The sequence below is a fragment of the Microcaecilia unicolor genome, chromosome 10 (assembly GCF_901765095.1).
Source record: "Microcaecilia unicolor chromosome 10, aMicUni1.1, whole genome shotgun sequence".
NCBI classification, from domain to species: Eukaryota; Metazoa; Chordata; class Amphibia; order Gymnophiona; family Siphonopidae; genus Microcaecilia; species Microcaecilia unicolor.
In genome coordinates this window covers 82,557,658-82,576,799 of record NC_044040.1, presented here as the reverse complement: position 1 = coordinate 82,576,799, position 19,142 = coordinate 82,557,658, and the positions used below count along the sequence as shown (strand labels likewise).

General features: G+C 44.6%; 1 protein-coding gene across 1 annotated transcript in view; it reads left to right on the top strand.

Annotated features, from left to right (window-relative positions):
- Positions 1 to 19,142, top strand: part of HMGA2 (high mobility group AT-hook 2) — a 346,168-nt gene that overhangs the window by 141,350 nt on the left and 185,676 nt on the right. The gene's annotated exons all lie outside the window — the stretch shown is intronic.

Genomic DNA, 19,142 nt, shown 5'->3' with positions numbered 1-19,142 from the left:
GTTTACTCTACTTAGGGTGGATGCCCTGGTGACGGCAGTCACTAAGAAGACTACTCTTCTAGTGGAAGGTGGTGTGGCACTTAAGGCTATGCAAGACAGATGGTTAGAGGCCTCTTTAAAACGTGCTTTTGAGGTGGCTGCTTTGACACTTGAAGCTTCTGTTTGTAGTTCTTATGCGGCTAGAGCTTGTCTCAGTTGGCTACATTCTGTCATGGATTCGATTTCGGAGTCTGATATGCCGGGAACTCCTCAGATGTCGCTGATGGATATTGGGCTGGCGTACTTGGCGGATGCCTTGTATGATTTGGTCCGTGCTTCGGCCAAACTCATGGCCTTGACCGTTTCCTCTCAGCGTCTTCTGTGGCTCCGTCACTGGGCCGTAGATATGGCCTCTAAGCAATGGCTCATTAAATTGCCTTTCCGAGGGAAATTGCTTTTTGGGGAAGACCTAGAAAAGATTGTTAAAGATTTGGGGGATTCCAAATCTCAACGTCTTCCGGAGGATAGGCCCGTCTACTTCCAGGCAGGGAGCCTCGAGTTCACGTTTCAGAGAGATGCAACGGTATCGCCCGGGGCGGTCCAATGCAGCCTTTCAGCGTCCTCGTTTTGGGCAGCGTTCTTCCTTTCGCAACAAGAAGCGTCCGACTGGACCCCCCCTCTCATCAGGGGACTCCTTCTCGGGCCTCCCAATGATGGGGCGCAGGTCCATTCAGGAGGAGAGCATGTCGGTGGTCAGCTTTCTCTGTTTCTTCCGGAGTGGGCCAGAATTACTTCGGACCAGTGGATCCTCGATGTGGTGTGAGAAGGTTACAAGCTAGAATTCTGCTCTCCCGTCACAGACTTTTTTCTGGAGTCCCGCTGTGTATCTCGGGCCAAGAGGACAGCGGTTCTGCAGTGTTTGCGAGACCAGCTAAGGATAGGGGCTATTGTGCCTGTTCCTCCTCTCGAAAGGCGCACAGGTCGGTATTCCATCTTCTTTGTGGTTCCAAAGAAGGGAGGGGCTTTTCGGCCTATTCTCGATCTCAGAAAAGTAAACCAGTTTTTGCGGGTTCGTCACTTCCGCATGGAGACATTAAGGGCAGTTATTGCTACTGTTCAACCAGGCGAGTTTTTGATGGCTCTCGATTTGAGGGATGCTTACCTGCACATTCCCATTTGCCAGCCCCATCAGAGATTTCTCAGATTTGCAATGCTGGGTCAGCACTTCCAGTTTCGGGCCCTTCCTTTCGGAATGGCCACTGCCCCACGCACTTTTTCCAAGCTCATGGTGGTGGTGGCGGCGTTCCTGCGGAAGGAGGGGATTCGAATGCATCCATATCTCGACGACTGGCTGATTCTGGCCACGACAGCAGAGGAGAGTCGAGTGGTCACCGACCGAGTGATTGCAGTGTTGCAATCCTTTGGTTGGGTGGTCAATATGGACAAGAGTCATCTGGTTGCAACTCAGAGTCTGGAGTATCTTGGAGTGCAATTCAGTACGAAGCGGGGGAAGGTGTTTCTCCCCGAGGGGCGAAGGACCAAATTGCTTTCTCAGGTACAGACCTTATTGAGTTGTCGCGCTCCCTAAGTGTGGGACTATGTTCAGCTCCTTGGTTTCATGACGGCGACCTTGGAGGTCATTCGAGGTGGTGGAAATGAAAACGGTAACTGAATTCAAACATGCGTGGGATAAACATAAAGGAATCCTGTTCAGAAGGAAGGGATCCTCAGGAGCCTAGCTGAGATTAGATGGCAGAGCCGGTGGTGGGAGGCGGGGATAGTGCTGGGCAGACTTATACGGTCTGCGCCAGAGCCGGTGGTGGGAGGCGGGGATAGTGCTGGGCAGACTTTATACGGTCTGTGCCAGAGCCGGTGGTGGGAGGTGGGGCTGGTGGTTGGGAGGCGGGGATAGTGCTGGGCTGACTTATAAGGTCTGTGCCCTGAAAAGGACAGATACTAATCAAGGTAAGGTATACACAAAAAGTAGCACATATGAGTTTATCTTGTTGGGCAGACTGGATGGACCGTGAAGGTCTTTTTCTGCCGTCATCTACTGTGTTACTATGTATTCAATGGGCAACGGCTCACATGCGGCCTCTTCAGAATTTCCTTTTGAGCGGATGGTCGCTGACGTCGCTGGATTATCAATGACGCCTTCCTTGGTTGAGCCAGGCCAGGGACAGTCTCGCGTGGTGGCTCCGGTCATCCAGTTTGCAGAAGGGTGTGTCTGTGGCATCTCCTAATTGGGTGGTAGTCATGACGGATGCCAGCCTTGCGGGCTGGGGAGCCCATTGTCTTCATAGAGTAGCCCAGGGATTGTGGACCCCTCTCGAAGCGACTTGGCCAATAAATCGTCTGGAGTTGCGAGCAGTTGTGAATGCGCTGCGGAGTTTTTAGGACCTTCTACAGGGGCAGGTGGTTCATGTATTCTCGGACAACGCCACGACGGTGGCCTACATCAATCGGCAGGGGGGCACTCGCAGTCTTCCCTTGGCAGTGGAAGCGTCTCGTCTTCTAATATGGGCGGAAGCGCATGTTCAGAGTCTGTCGGCAGCGCACATTGCAGGTCAAGGCAATGTTCAAGCGGATTTTCTCAGCAGGACTCTTTTGGACGCAGTGGAATGGACGCTGTTGGACTCGGCTTTTTGACTGATCTGTCAACATTGGGGAAGACCAGTAATGCATCTCATGGCCATGGCTTGCAATGCCAAAGTTCCCCAGTCCTTCAGCCGCAAACGGCAGCCATGAACCACAGGATTGGACTCTTTTCTCCAGCCATGGCCAGAACAACAGCTACTATTTGTTTCTCCTCCGTGGCCTCTGATAGGGAGAGTTCCTTGCCGCATAGGGCGACATCAGGGGCCGGTCGTTCTAGTGGCCCCAGACTGGCCCCGACAGCCGTGGTATGCGGATCTCGTTCGAGCACTCTCAGAGCCACCGTTGCAACTTCCGGTGACTCCCAATCTGCTGCATCAAGGGCCAGTTCAGATGGAAAATCCCTTCCGCTGTGGTCTTACTATCCTCTCCTCCCAACCACCAGCCCCACCTCCCACCACCGGCTCTGGCACAGACCATATAAGTCTGCCCAGCACTATCCCCGCCTCCCAACCACCGGCTCTGCCATCTATTGACTATTGAGAGGCGGCAGCTGAGGAAGAAGGGATTTTCAGGACCAATCATTGCCACTCTTTTGGGGGCACAGAAGCAGTCTACTTCAGCAGCGTACACGCGAGTGTGGAAAGCTTTCTCAGCGTGGTGTGCTTTGCGTGCTGAATTGCCTTTTTGGGCGGACATTCCGGTTATTCTGGATTTCCTTCAGGATGGTCTTCAAAAGGGATTGGCATATAATTCCTTCCGAGTGCAGGTGGCTGCGCTAGCTTGTTTTAGGGGCAAACTGGATGGTTCCTCTTTAGCAGCTCACTCTGCTGTGGTCCGTTCCCTACGCGGGGCTTTTTGGCTTTGGCCTCCTCTGCGGCAGCCGTGCCTAGCGTGGCATTTGCATGTGGTACTGCGAGCCCTCCAGGCCCCACCGTTTGAGCCGTTGAATAAAGTTTCTGAGAAGGATCTAACACTTAAGACAGTGTTTTTGGTGGCCATTGCTTCGGCTAGGAGGATTTCTGAAATTCAGGCTTTGCCTTCCAGAGATCCTTTTTTGCAGTTTTCTGAAGCAGGGGTGTCGATCCGGATGGTGCCATCATTTCTACTTAAAGTGGTTTCAGCTTTCCATGTCAATCAGGCGGTTTATGTTCCGTCTTTCCAAAGAGAGGTTTATCCGGGGGAGTTTGCCTCGCTACGTTTCCTGGACATGCGGAGAGCCTTGTTTCGGTACTTGCAGATCTCTAACGAGTTTCGACACTCAGATCATCTCTTTGTGCTGTTGTCGGGATCGAAAAGAGGTGAGGCAGCTTCTAAGGCTTCCATTGCTCGCTGGATTAGGGAAGCCATTGGAGCAGCGTTTCTGCTACAAGGGTGGGCGTCTCCTGTGGCCCTGAAGGCGCATTCTACTCGGGCACAAGTGGCTTCTTGGGCGGCAGTGTCGGCATTATCTCTGGAAGAGATTTGTCGGGCGGCTACTTGGGCATCCTGTCATACTTTTGCAAAGCATTACAGGCTAGACGTGTCTGCTTGGGAGGATGCGAGTTTTGGGGCGGGAGTGTTGGTGCGGGGAGCGTCGGCTTCCCACCCTACTTAAGGAATGCTTTAGTACATCCCACTAGTTCATGGATTCATCTGCTGCAAGTGACAAGGAAGGTAAAATTATATCTTACCTGATAATTTTCTTTCCTTTAACGCAGCAGATGAATCCAGGATCCCTCCCTAGTTCAGCCGACGTTTTTTTTATTTTCCGCGCAGTGTTTCTGAGTTTTGAAAATCATAACTTAGATGGTTTTTTTTTTAGAAAAACACTCATTTGCTACTTTTGAGATGTTTTTCTCTTTTGAAAGTGAGCACCATACTGGACAAAGTAGAGGAATCATTGACACCTTATTTAGAAGGCATAACTGAGCAGCACTTCCTTCTGGAAATCGATCCTCATGTGTCAAAAAAAAAATCAATCAAAACCACTGTAATGCTGAATGGTCACAAAGGATATAAATTCTGTAGCCAATATGTTCGCTATTGGGTTCATTTTCAAAACAGAAAAACGTCTAAAAAGTGGCATAAAGCAGCATTTGGACGCTTTTCTCACAAAAACGTCCAAACCAGTATTTTCAAAACCTATTTTTACACGTTTTTCTATGACGTCAGTCAGAAATGCGTCCAAATCTCAAGGGGGTGTGTCAGGGGCATTTTCAGGCTTGGGCATTCCTAAGACTTACAGACGTTTTTCAGCCATAATGGAACAAAACAAAACCGTCCAGGACTAAAACTAAGACGTGTTGCGCTAGACCTGTTGTTATAATGAATAAGGCACAAAAAGTTGCCCTAAATAACCAGATGACCAACGGAGGAAATCAGGGATGATCTCCCCTTATTCCCCCAGCGGTCACTAACCCCCTCCCACCCCCAAAAATGTGATGAAAAACATTACTGGCCAGCCTCAGATGTAATACTCGGGTCGATTAGAGCAGCATGCAGGTCACTGGAGTAGTGTAGTGGTGGTTTCAGTTCACTGCAGATAGGTGGACCCAGGCCCATACCTTCCCCTCTACCTGTTAAACTTGTGGAGGAAACTGTGAGCTCTCCAAAACTCACCAGAAACCCACTGTACCTACATACAGTTGCCCCCTTCACCCGTAAGGGCTATGGTAGTGGTTTACAGTTGGGAGTAGTAGATTTTGGGTGGGTTTTGGGGGGCTAAGCAGATAAGGGAGCAATGGTGAGATGTGTACCTGGGAGCATTTTATGAAGTAGGGTGTCCTATTGCTGTCCTGGGATGTCAGGTGGACCAGTTTACTAAAAATGCTGGCTTCTATATGCCAATGGCTTGATTTTGTGTGTTTTGCACTTGGACTTTTTTTTGTTGTAGTTGAAAATGGACTAAAAAACAAAACGTCCAAATCACAAAACCCTTGTTCAAAACAGTATTTTTGGAAAAAAAAGATAAAGACGTTTTTCTTTTTTTAAATTTACCTTCTTTCCTACTTAGATTTTGGACGTTTTTTTTGCAAAACGTCCAAAGTCGGACTTAGACGTCATATCGAAAATGCCCCTCTATATCTTTTAAATAAAAGAGAATGAATTTCCTGGAATCCAATAGGTTACAAGATCTGAGACAACATAGTTTTACCAAAGGAAGATTGTGCCAAATGAATGAATTTTTTTTTTTTTTTACTGTAACCACTCACTAGATAAAGTCTACTTGGATTTCAGCAAAGCCTTTGACATGATCTCTCATAGGAGGCTCCTGAATAAACTCAGTGGGTTAAAGTTAGGACTCAGAGTGGTGGATTGGATTTGGAGCTGGTTGATAGATGACAGAGGGTGGTGGTAAATTAAATTTACTCAGAGGATAGAAAGGAAGTAGTGGCATGCATCAGGAATTGGTACTGGGGCCGATTCTATTAGATATATTTGTGAGTGACATTGCCAAAGGGTTAGAATGAAATGTGTGCCTTTTTGCAGCTGACACCAAGATTTGCAATAAACAAGATATGGAAGGATCTGCAAAAATGAGAAGAATGATCTAATGCAGTGGTTCCCAAATCTGGTCCTGGAGGCACCCCAGCCAGTCAGTTTTTCAGGATACCCACAATGAATATTCGTGAGAGAGATTTGCATGCAGTGCCTCATTGGTATGCAGCTCTCATGAATATTCATTGTAGGTATCCTGAAAACCTGACTTACTGGGGTGCCTCCAGGACCAGATTTGGGAATGACTGCTATAATGTTTGTGATGCATTTGGGATGTAGAAATCCACAAGAGTAGTATGTGCTAGGGCGATGATGGCGAACCTATGGCACGCGCGCCATTGCTGGTCCGCCCACTCTCCCTCCCTCCCAGCACCAGTTCGGCATCCCTCCCGCCCTCCCTCCAACAAAAGAAGCATCAGGCCGCTCGCCCGCCCTCCCAGCACCAGGAACCCCCCTCCTCCTTTGAAATTTAAAAAGCGTACTGTCCTACTCCTCGGGGTTAAGGCGGCATTTGTCGGCAGTGGCAGCAAAACGCGTGTTCTTCGTGCGGCGCGCCTTCGGCCTTCCTTTCTGTCTCTCAAGCTCTGGTCGACCAGAGCTTGAGAGACAGAAGGGAATACCGAAGGCGCACCGAGCAAAGAACATGTGCTTCGCTGTCGACGCATGCTGCCTTAACCCCGAGGAGTAGGACAGTACGCTTTTTAAATTTTAAAGGAGGAGGGGGGTTTCTGGTGCTGAGAGGGAGGACCGGTGGGCGGCCTAATGCTTCTTTGGTTGGAGGGAGGGCGGGAGGGAGGCCTGGTGCTGGGAGGGAGGGAGGGAGGCAGGCAGGCCTGGTGCTGTGTGGTGCTGGGTGGGAGGGAGCTCTGATGTTGGGTGCTGGGTGGGAGGGAGGGAGGCCTGATGTTGGGTGCTGGGAAGGCCTGATGCTGGGTGCTGGGAGGGAGGAAGCCCTGATGTTGGGTGCTTAGTGGGAGGGAGGGAGCCCTGATGTTGGGTGCTGGGAAGGACTGATGCCTGGTGCTGGGAGGGAGGGCAGGGGTAGAGGAGGGTGGCTGGACATGGGTGGCTGGACATGGGTGGCTGGAGGGGAGAGGAGGGTGGCTGGACATTTGTGGCTGGAGGGGAGCAGAGGGTTGCTGGACATGGATGGAGGGCAAGAAATGAAGAAGAAAGGAGGAAAGTAAAGAAATAAATGGAAAGGAAGCCCTGGAAATGGAGTTAAGAGGACAGATAGCAGCAGAATCGGATACTGGGCCAGCATGATCAGAAAAACAAAGTCACCAGACAACAAAGGTAGAAAAAATCATTTTATTTTCATTTTAGTGTATGGAATATACATCTGCTGTCTTATTTTGCACTGGGTATACTGGAGCTGTAACAGCTTACAGAAATGATTTATAATGAAAGAAAATCATGTTATTTTTTTCTCCTATACTAGTATAATATTTTCAATGATGTCTGTTTATATGCGCAATGGCTGGTGTAAGGGGTGTGGCTATCATAGGGGTGGATTCATATGTGGTGACCCCGCCCATAATGAGTACCGGCACTTTGCGATAAATAATTCGATTTTGGGTTGCTGTTTGGGCACTCGGTCTCTGAAAGGTTTGCCATCACTGTGCTAGGGGGTGAGAGACTGATGTGCACAGATTGGGAGAGGGACCTTGGGGTGGTAGTGTCTGAGGATGATGCTGGGTTGTATATTTAGAGAGAGGCATAACTAGCAGAAGAAAGAAGGTGTTGATGCCCTGCACAAATCATCAGTGAGACCCCACTTGGAGTATTGTGTTCATTGGTGAGGCCCCACTTGGAGTATTGTGTTCGGTTCTGGAGGCCATATCTCTCTGAGGACATAAAGACTTGAAGTAGTTCAGAGGAATGTGACAAAAATGGTACAGGGTTTGTGCCAAAAGATGTATGAGACTGGAAGACCTGGAGGAAAGGAGAGATAAAGGAGATATGATACAGACCTTTAAATACTTGAACGGTATTAATATCAAAAAGGCGGTAAATAAATCCTAATAAATAAATATATATACAAACAAATCTCTTCTAGACATGGGGAAGTGGTAGAACTAGATGATAATGAATTGAGCTTGCAGGGTAGTAGACTTAGGAGTAATACCAGGAAATAATTTTACACAGAGAGGGTAGTGAATGCCTGGAATTTCCTCCCAGTAGAGACTAAAATGGTGAGGGAATGCAAAAATGTATGGAATAAATAAGAGATGCCTAACTAGAAGGATGGAATTAAAACATGGCTGTTGAGGTATTATGTTGTGCAAGAATAGTTGGGAACTAAGGCCAGTGCTGGATTTACTTCTATGGTCTGTGTCCTGCAAGTGGCAAAAGATATGAAGATCTAGCCTGCGTATTGTATATCACTTGCTTTGGGTGTCATAGTGTTGAAATTAGCAAGTTAAACACTTAGCAATTCTTTTGCTTTAAACATATATTGTACCAAGACTGTGTCATATTAACTGCCTATATGTGGTTGTTACGCTGGTAAATTGCCAACCAGTGTGTGATAATGAATGACTATAGTCTACACAGAGTGGTGGTGGGTGTTGCTCTGGCTGCCTTGTTGGTCAAACTGGATGGACCATCTGCTGTCATTTACTGTGCTACTGTATTCACAGAGTTAAGAGTAATATAAAACCAGAATACATCAGTCAAACAACAAAACTGTTGTAGAATACTAGCACAAAGCCATGTTGGTGTGCTAAAATATAAGCGTGTCCTCTTACGATAGGTCAATGGCTGGTGTAAATTTCAGGTCTAAGTGTGCTATGCAACATGTACAATTGATAGTATTTTATAAGTTGCCCTCATCATTTGGCTACATGCCCATGGGCCACCCATGTATACAACCTTCTTGTGGTTATGTACTAAAAGTCGCCAAAAATTGCATGTGCAAATCTGGGTGCACACAATTTAATTGAATAAGCCAATAATTGGCCTTTTAACAAGCAATTATTGGTGCTAATTGAAATCACTTAATATGTACATGTGTAAATTTAGGGTTTTGAGGCGGGGCTTGGATTTGAGTTGCGCACGTAATGCCAGAATAAGGGGGAGGAGCAAGGGAAAAGGGAAGAGGAACAAAAAAAAACATAAGCGTTGCCATACTGGGACAGACTGAAGGTCCATCAAGCCCAGCATCCTATTTCCAACAGTGGCCAGGCCAGGTTCCATGTACCTGGCAAGATCCCCAAACAGTAAATTTATTTATTGCATTTGTATTCCACATTATCCGATTTGTTTTAAATTGACTACTTTGTAGCTTCATTGCGTGTCCCCTAGTCCTAGTATTTTTGAAAAGAGTAAACAAGCAATTCACATCTACCCATTCCACTCCACATTATTTTACAGACCTCTATCATATCTCCCCTCAGCCGTCTTTTCTCCAAGCTGATGAGCCCTAGCCACTTTAGCCTTTCCTCATAGAGAAGTCATCCCATCCCCTTTATCATTTTCATCGCCCTTCTCTGTACCTTTTCTAATTCCACTATATCTTTTTTGAGATGCGGTGACCGGAATTGCATAGAATACTGTATGCAAGGTGCAGTCGCACCATGGAGCAATATAAAGGCATTATAACATCCTCATTTTTGTTTTCCATTCCTTTCCTAATAATATCTAACATTCTATTTGCTTTCTTAGCCGCCGCTGCACACTGAGCAGAAAGTTTCAACATATCATCAACGATGACACCTAGATCCTTTTCCTGGTTAGTGACTCTTAGGAGTACAAATCCCACACTGCTTTGGGATGTAATTTTAAAACCAAGATTGGCCAAAAAGTCTCCCTCTTGGAACTGGCTGGTGACTCCTAATGTGGAAACCTTGCATTATATATAGTTTGGGTTCCTTTTTCCCACATGCATCATTTTGCACTTGCTCACATTAAAATTCATCTGCCATTTGAATGCCCAGTCTCGTAAGAACCTCTTGTAATTTTTCACAATCCTCTTGCGATTTAACAACTTTGTGTCATTGGCAGACTTAATTTCCTCACTAGTTACTCCCATCTCTAGATCATCTATAAATATGTTAAAAAGCAGCGGTCTCAGCACAGACCTTTGCAGAACCCCACTATCTACCCTTCTCCAATTGAGAATATTGACCATTTAACCATACTCTCTGTTTTCTATCTTTTAACCAGTTTTTAATCCACAATAGAACACTACCTCCTACCCCATGACTCTCCAATTTCCTCTGGAGTCTTTCATGATGTACTTTGTCAAATGCCTTTGAAAATCCAGATACACAGTATCAATCAGCTCACCTTTATCCACATGTTTGTTCACCCCTTCAAAGAAATGTATTAGATTGGTGAGGCAAGATTTCCCTTCACTAAATCGGTGTTGGCTTTGTCTCATTAATCCATGTTTTTGAATATGATCTGTAATTTTGGTCTTTATAATGAACTCTACCATTTTGCCTGGCACCGATTTTAGGCTCACCTGTCTATAATTTCCCGGATCACCTCTGGAACCTTTAAAAAAAAATCGGCGTTACATTGGCCACCCTCCAGTCTTCCGGTACTATGCTTTATTTTAAAGATAAATTACATATTACTAACAATAGTAAATTTATTTTTCAATTCTATCAGTCCTCTGGGATGAATACCATCCAGTCCAGTTGATTTGCTATTCTTCAATTTGTCACAGGAGGGAGGAAGGGAAGAGAAGGGAAGATGCTGGACACAGGGGAGGTAATGATGATAATTTTTTACGCTGAATTTATAGGCATACGTTTCACAATGTATACATGAGTATATAAGGTAAATATGTTCTGAGGATGATTAGTAGAAAAGGGTATGAATAGTGGGAGGGCCATGTATGGATAATTTATTTATTTATAAGGCCTGTCAATACTGCAGTGTCTTCAGTCATCGTTTTAAAAGCAGTCAGAAATAACTTCAAATGTGTCTTGTTTTAGAACTTAAAACTTTTGTTCATGAATACATTGCAGTAGAGTTGGATAGAGTTGAAGAAAATAGTCTGGCATGGATTGACTTCCCAGATTTTCCATGGAAGGAAAATTTAAAAAATGCATATTTCTTCCCATAGGAAGTTATGAGAGCTATGTTGGCAAAATGGAGGCCACCCAGACTTTACTGCTCCTTGAGTTAATATATTTGACATGTTAGCCTCAAGTGGGTGAATAGCCATTTGTAAGTGGTAGTGCAGGGCCTTGAGACTTTGAAAACACACCAAATAGTACACAATAATCTTCTTTTATGACAGTAGATGTGTGTGTTTAAAACCTGATATTCGGCTGCCATTCATCTCCCGGAGACCTGAGCTGAATTGACCTCTTCATGGTTAAGAAAATATCCTCAGTAAGGCCTCCTCAGCTTTAAATACTTTATCACTGACACATTCAAAGATGATTAATTCTCAGAAAATTTCTGCACAATGAAATTCAAACTTCCAAAACCCTTAACAAATATATGACTCTTTTTTACAAAGCGGCACTACCGATTAGCAGCGTGCTGAATGTGAAGAAGTCCCTTCAATTCCCATGGGCTGCTTCCCATTCAGTGCATGCTAAGCGCCGCTATGTAAAAGCTCCCATAGTTCTCATAGTCTAACAGACTCAGACTTTGTAGAATGTTGATTTGGCCCTCTCGTGTCTAGAGAGAAATATTGATTGAGGCTTATTTTTGACGAAGATGAAACCTTCATCGGCCCAGAACAGTAAATGCCAGATTCAGTAAATGGCACTATCTGTATACTTTTTCTTAATGGAAACAGTGTTATATGAAGAAGTAGGTGCAGAAGTAGGTGCCTGTAATATTGCTCTGAGATTAACACACATCAAAAAGTATGCATTACTGATGCAACTTGTGTTTTTAATGCATATAGGCATTTCCGTAGGCAGAGATTAGGCATAAGTTGAGAGAGATGCACATATGTGCATATGTGGTAAAATCACACATTCCCATACATACTGGGGAAGTCTATTTGCATCTGTCTCAGAGCAGGTATAAATATCTGCGCTTGTTCTTCAGGAAAGATATGTGACTAAAGTCAACAGAAAAAAAATTAGGTTTTAATAAATTATGTTAGCAAACCATTTGTAATTCAACAGCCCAAATCCCATCTTTTTATGTGGGACAAAAGAAAGTTACAGAAGCTCAAACATGCAACTTTTTCAGACAGCTTATGGATCCATGACACGAAAAAATTGGCCTTTCTCAACATGCTACTTTAGTCACCATTTTCCAAAGATGGTCACATATTTTATACACTGACTTAGGAATAGATGTTGCCTTTAAAAAAAATAAATTTAGCATCTGTGCTGGTGTGTCTTCACAGCCTATGCACCCTGTTATAAAATGACCCTCCATGTTGTTTTTAGATGTTTTATGTTGCTTCTGGTCTGGTGTCATTTGTCTTGAAACAGCTTAACAGCAGCCATATGAAGACAGCATTAAAGTGCTATTATATACTGCAGCATTCTAAATGAATGATTGCTACACTGTCAGAGAAAAAGAAAACCACTTGGAAAGGACTGTTTATTTTTCAGTGGTTGACCAAAAGTATGCAAGTGGTTATAAAAAAAAAAAAATTGAAGACAGCTAATGATGGGAGGTGTCACTTTCACATTCTCAGATCTCTTCATAACCCTTCAGTGCTTATCTTCACATCAGTAGCTGATAATAGGAGGCTTTACTTGGGGTGAAGGAGGAGATAGGCAGACCTCCCAGTAGTTTTACTGGTCCTTCCTTTTTGTCTTCCCCCTTGCCAGTGTACAAATTGAAGGCATTAGAGTTTTGTGTGTTCTATTCCTTTGAACAGGGATCATGGTTTTCCATGTGTTTGCGGAAATTGTTGGAAATCTGGCTCTTCCTACTGGACTTGGTATATCCATATAATTATAGGAAACCAGCATACTCTATCAATTTGGCCTTCCCTGCACAGCTAAAGTGCTCTTTGCAGGCCACTGCAGAACTCTGCTTCCCATCTCGCTGAGTTGCCACACCTCCCATCTTCCATTTCTTCTCTTCACTTCCCATTGCTGTGCTTCTCACCTTCCTCTCCTCAGACAGCTGCTGTTCCAATCACTCTTACAAAACTCTTTTTTAATATATATCTGCAAATGTTAAAACAATCAAATTGATAAAAGAAGAAACACAGCAGGCTGTTAATGCAAAACATAGCTTTGACTAAGTACTCTGGTAGCACACAACCTGCTTTCAGGATCCTTTCTTACAGTAGGCCCATGGAATAAGCCTGGAATTTACACAACAGAGTTTCAAAGTTACCCAGTTCAAGGAGGGACATCTTAGGCCAGTTCTGAATTTCCAATTACTTGCATTATAGTACCTGCAGCACTGATTTCAATGGGTACATAAGTATTGCCATACTGGGACAGACCGAGGTCCATTATGCCCAGCATCCTGTTTCTAACAGTGGCCAATACCTGGCAAGATCCTGAAAAGTTCAATACATTTTATGCTGCTTATCCCAAAAATAGCAGTGGATTTTCCCCAAGTCAATTTAATAATGGTCTGTGGACTTTTCCTTTAGGAAGTAGTCCAGACCTTTTTTAAACCCCGCTAAGCTAACCGCCTTTTCCACATTCGCTGGCAACAAATTCCAGAGTTTAATTACATGTTGAGTGACGGAATATTTTCTCTGATTCGTATTAAATTTACTACTTTGTGGCTTCATTGCGTGCCCCCTATGCCTAGTATTTTTGGAAAGAGTAAACAAGCGAGTCATGTCTACCCGTTCCACTACACTCATTATTTTATAGACCTCTCATATCTTCCCTCAGCCGTCTTTTCTCCAAGCTGAAGAGCCCTAGCCACTTTAGCCTTTCCTCATAGAAAGGTCATCCCATCCCCTTTATCATTTTCGTCGCCCTTCTCTGTACCTTTTCTAATTCCACTTTATCTTTTTTGAGATGAAGTGACCAGAATTGCATACAGTATTTGAGGTGTGATCACACTATGGAGCATAACGTACTCAATTTTGTTGTCTATTCTTTTCTTAATATCTCTAACATTGCTTTCTTAGCCGTTGCCGCACCCTGAGCAAAGGGTTTTGACGTATCATCAATGATAACGCCTAGATCCCGTTCCTGGTTGGTGACTCCTAGGAGTACAAATTTATTTTATTTTTGTTACATTTGTACCCCGCGCTTTCCCACTCATGGCAGGCTCAATGCGGCTTACATGGGGCAATGGAGGGTTAAGTGACTTGCCCAGAGTCACAAGGAGCTGCCTGTGCCTGAAGTGGGAATCAAACTCAGTTCCACAGTTCCACCACCCTAACCAAATCCCACACTGCTTTGGGTTGTAAGTTTAAAACCAGGATTGGCCAAAAAGTCTCCCTCCTGGAACTGGGAAACTTGGCAACTCTGACACCCTCGTGGGAAGATTTGAATAGGTTTTAGTGGTTAATGATTTTTTTAACGCAGGCATTGAAAAAGCATGATCCTCTAAGTAGAGAAATGCACCTCTTTCTCTCTGCCTTCTCTCTTCTCCAGTTTCCTGCACATCTCATCTCTTTTCCCCATTACAGCACCATTGCTGTTCACAGAGCAATCTCAACAGTAACTTTTCTTGCTGCAAACAAAATTCATATGGCATCATGTGGTTTAGTTTAGCCATAGCTGTAGGCTTGGAGAGTAGAGGGGGGAGGTATAAGAGGCAGCACCTGGGGAAGGAAAGCAAGGGGTATGACTATAAAAAGGGCATAGAGAGAAGATAAGGACAAAAGTGGGAGTTGGTGAACATAAGTGGAGAAGAGGGAATAATGGAAGGAATGATAGGATGGGATAAGGCAAGATTTCCAGTCACCTGAGATGCCATGGCAAATGCCACTGAATGTGCTTTTTGCATTGTAATTGTAGGAAATGGCCCTGATCCCTTAGTTGCTGGCTCTGTATTTTCTGCTATCCAAGAATTCCTTTTTTTACCTTCTTTGCTCCCACTTCCTTCATGCCAGCTGCCATGGGACTTCATGAAATGAGTGCCCCTCTGCTTGCTAAAGTTGAGCTATGTACAAGTAAAAATACAAGCCTACTATGAGTACCACACACCATACAGCTCAGCAGGGGGGAATGGTTTTGTGACACCAACCTGCTTATAATCGAACGAGAAAAACGCCCAAGTTCCGACCTAAATCGGGAGATGGACGTTTATCTCACAAAAACGAATAAAGCGGTATAATCGAAAGCCGAACTTGGACGTTTTCAACTGCACTCCGTCGCGGATGCGGACAAAGTTGACGGGGGCGTGTCGGAGGCGTGGTGAAGGCGGAACTGGGGCGTGGTTATCACCCGAACAGAGATGGGCGCCTTTCGCCGATAATGGAAAATAAGTATGCGTTTGTAGGTAGAATTTAGGGCACTTTTCCTGGACCCTGTTTTTTCACGAATAAGGCCCCAAAAAGTGCCCTAAATGACCAGATTACCACCAGAGGGAGTCGGGGATGACCTCCCCTGACTCCCCCAGTGGTCACTAACCCCCTCCCACCACAAAAAAATTATGTTTCACAACTTTTTATTTTCACCCTCAAATGTCATACCCTCCTCCCAGGCAGCAGTATGCAGGTCCCTGGAGCAGTTGTTAGGGGGTGCAGTGGACGTCAGGCAGGTGGACCCAGGCCCATCCCCCCCTACCTGTTACAATTGTGCTGCTTAATGCTTAGTCGTCCAACCCCCCCAAACCCACTGTACCCACATGTAGGTGCCCCCCTTCACGCCTTAGGGCTATAGTAATGGTGTAGACTTGTGGCCAGTGGGTTTTGAGGGGGATTTGGGGGGCTCAACACACAAGGGAAGGGTACTATGCACCTGGGAGCTCTTTTACCTTTTTTTTTGTTTTTGTAAAAGTGCCCCCTAGGGTGCCCGGTTGGTGTCCTGGCATGTGAGGGGGACCAGTGCACTACGAATCCTGGCCCCTCCCACGAACAAATGCCTTGGATTTATTCATTTTTGAGCTGGGCGCTTTCATTTTCCATTATCGCTGAAAAACAAAAACGCCCAGCTCACACATTGTCGAATAAAACATGGACGTCTATTTTTTTGCGAAAATACGGTTCGGTCCGCCCCTTCATGGACCCGAACTCGGAGATAAACTCCCATGGAGATAGATGTTTTCGTTCGATTATGCCCCTCCAAGTAAACAAAGAAGCTGTAGAAGTCAAGATCAGTTTGGAAAGGAACAGATTAAAGAAGGGGAAGAGAAGATGCATCCTTTGCGAATGTTTATATGAATTTGGTCCAAGAAACAGATTCATTTTCATTTTCTGCGTACTTTGAAAAATGGCTCTGGCTTGGAAGCCTATGAGGACTGGAGATGGCAGTTTTCAAGTCTTTGGAGTGTTTTACTAAGCTGCATTAGATACTAATGCGCGCCTAATGCAGCTTAAAATGGCATACAATGGGACATGCGCTCAAGTGTCCCGCAGTAACTGCCAAATATGTAGTGCTCTAACTATGCTAAAAACATTATTTTTTGGAGGGGGCATGTCGGGGGAGGGGGCAGAGAGTGGGTGCTGAACAGTTAGGCCATTTACATTAGCATGTGCTAACTTGTTAGCGCAGGAATGCTGTGTGAGCTCTTAACGCCTACAAAATGGATGGCGGTACATACTCATGTGGTAATTTTTTTGTTTTTTTAATGTCCGTGTGGTAATAGCAACATTAGTGCTATTAAAACCAAAAATGACAACATTAGTGCTATTAAATGGTAATGGCAACATTAGTGCTATTAAAACAAAACAAAAAAAAAATAGAAAATTGGCCATTTTACAGCTGTGGTAAAAATGGCCTTTGCATATGGGAGAAACCTGAGTAAGGGTGCTCTCAGGCTGCTTTTTACCACAACTTAATAAAAGGACCCATTTTGTTCGTTGTAGAGCAATACCAGTCTTACCTACAAAGTTGCGAACTCGAGAGTACCCTTTTATTATGATTTATTTAGCAGAGGTCTAGTTCAAGCTCTGGCAGCCAGACATTTCTGAGGATAAGGGGAAATGCATTCCAGCTGCCAGAGGTGGTATCCAGCATCCTGTAAACACTGCCAGAAATGTAGGGTTATACTTGCATAAAGTGCCACCAATAATATTGATGCCTGTGTAGTATTTAAAAAAAATAATCCCTTCTGGACACAGCATTTCGTGTTAGTGTATACTGCCTGGAAACTGACAAGCACTTAGGTATGGTGGCATGTTAACTGATAGTAGATGTGCTATTCAGAAAGCTGCCTCCCACATGTCTCCTCTCTCTACACTCATCCTATTGCTATTACAAGAGAGAATGTGCTTGTTTTAGGAATTTTGTGCTTTTATTTCTGCTGCATCGAGATCAATTCAGTTGTAGTTGAACATTTGTGCTTAATTTAGAATCTGATCTATAATTTTAAACTCGGTCAGTCTCTTTTCATTCAGCTTTGTGCCAACATTTCTTTTACACAGGAAAACTACCTGCACTGATTCAGTTGCTTTTACATCTTAAGTCAAAACATTCTCTGTATCTTAATTTGAAGAATGTTTTCCAATGATCAGTTATAAGTACGTAAGTAATGCCACACTGGGAAAAGACCAAGGGTCCATCGAGCCCAGCATCCTGTCCTCGACAGCGGCCAATCCAGGCCAAGGGCACCTGGCGAGCTTCCCAAACGTACAAACATTCTATATATGTTATTCCTGGAATTGTGGATTTTTCCCAAGTCCATTTAGTAGTGGTTTATGGACTTGTCCTTTAGGAAACTGTTTAACCCCTTTTAAAACTCTGCCAAGCTAACCGCCTTCACCACGTTCTCCGGCAATGAATTCCAGAGTTTAATTATGCGTTGGGTGAAGAAAACTTTTCTCCGATTTGTTTTAAATTTACTATACTGTAGTTTCATCGCATGCCCCCTAGTCCTAGTATTTTTGGAAAGCGTGAACAGACGCTTCACATCCACCTGTTCCACTCCACTCATTATTTTATATACCTCTATCATGTCTCCCCTCAGCCGTTTCTTCTCCAAGCTGAAAAGCCCTAGCCTCCTTAGTCTTTCTTCATAGGGAAGTCGTCCCATCCCCGCTATCATTTTACTCGCCCTTCGCTGCACCTTTTCCAATTCTACTATATCTTTCTTGAGATGCGGCGACCAGAATTGAACACGATACTCAAGGTGTGGTCGCACCATGGAGCGATACAACGGCATTATAACATCCTCACACCTGTTTTCCATACCTTTTCTAATAATACCCAACATTCTATTCGCTTTCCTAGTCGCAGCAGCACACTGAGCAGAAGGTTTTAGTGTATTATCGACGACAACACCCAGATCCCTTTCTTGGTCTGTAACTCCTAATGTGGAACCTTGCATGACGTAGCTATAATTTGGGTTCTTTTTTCCCACATGCATCACCTTGCCCTTGCTCACATTAAATGTCATCTGCCATTTAGCCGCCCAGTCTCCCAGTCTCGTAAGGTCCTTCTGTAATTTTTCACAATCCTGTTGCAAGTTAACGACTTTGAATAACTTTGTGTCATCAGCAAATTTAATTACCTCGCTAGTTACTCCCATCTCTAAATCATTTTATAAATATATTAAAAAGCAGCGGTCCTAGCACAGACCTCTGAGGAACCCCACTAACTACCCTTCTCCATTGTGAATACTGCCCATTTAACCCCACTCTCTGTTTCCTATCCTTCAACCAGTTTTTAATCCAGAATAGGACGTTTCCTCCTATCCCATGATGCTCCAATTTCCTCTGTAGCCTTTCATGAGGTACCTTGTCAAACGCCTTTTGAAAATCCAGATACACAGTGAGGCATATTGTCTTCCAAAGTTCCATAGGTTTCTTTGAAAATATGCAATATCAACCAGCTCCCCTTTGTCCACATGTTTGTTTACTCCTTCAAAGAATTGAAGCAAATTGGTCAGGCAAGATTTCCCCACACAAAAGCTGTGCTGACTTGGTCTCAGTAATCCATGTCCTTGGATGTGCTCTGTAATTTTGTTTTTGATAGTAGCCTTTACCATTTTCCCTGGCACCGACGTCAGACTCACCGGTTTATAATTTCCCGGATCTCCCATGGAACCTTTTTAAAAAATCGGCGTTACGT